The sequence below is a fragment of the Ceratina calcarata genome, unplaced genomic scaffold (assembly GCF_001652005.2).
Source record: "Ceratina calcarata isolate Rehan_Ccalc_2016 unplaced genomic scaffold, ASM165200v1 scaffold98.2, whole genome shotgun sequence".
Taxonomy (NCBI): domain Eukaryota; kingdom Metazoa; phylum Arthropoda; class Insecta; order Hymenoptera; family Apidae; genus Ceratina; species Ceratina calcarata.
The window spans coordinates 124,528-125,171 of record NW_017181217.1 but is presented as its reverse complement, the minus strand read 5'-3'; the positions used below and the strand labels follow the sequence as shown (position 1 = coordinate 125,171).

Sequence of the window (644 nt, the reverse complement as noted above, 5' to 3'; positions counted from 1 at the left end):
AGAAATGATTTTTATTTTATACGCATTCCCTTCTGATTGTAATTGTGTAAATCAAGTGGAACAGGCGTGAGAAATGGAAGGAACTAAACAAATGCTGATATGCAAATCGCGTGAAGAATCATGTGGGGCGTTACACAATGTTTGATGCGCGTGTAGGCACTCGGACGCGACCAAGGCTTCGAAATGATTCGTATAAAAGGAAAACGCATGGTTGCCGTCTATTACGCGATGCGATTGTCGACCTAGTGAATCTACAAACACTTTTTACCGTCCCTTGACACGCGCTAATTCCGATTCGCCTCATCTGTGATCATCCACGCATACTGTCACAGTCTTCTTACTTGCCACGCTCGATTTCTCATGATGCTTCTTTAAAGTGATCAAAGCGTCGATGCCCCATGTATAAATATACTTTACTGCTCCGCCCAAACGCGTTCTTTGTGAGTAATAATAAACGTAAGACCGAAGCTGTTTGATTGAAAGTATTGTACAAGATTTCTATTTTTTCGCAATTTATTAGAACACTCGTCATTCAAGAAGATTCAAGAATTTCTTTCGCTCATTCAATTTTTAATGGAAAGAGAATATAAAATTCGCCCTAAATTTCTAAAATATTATTATATATTAATATAATATTATTATTA

The 644-nt window shown here is 37.3% G+C and overlaps 1 protein-coding gene across 3 annotated transcripts in view; it reads right to left on the bottom strand.

Moving 5' to 3' along the window:
• LOC108631965 (uncharacterized) overlaps positions 1 to 644 on the bottom strand; it is a 29,744-nt gene that overhangs the window by 6,181 nt on the left and 22,919 nt on the right. The gene's annotated exons all lie outside the window — the stretch shown is intronic.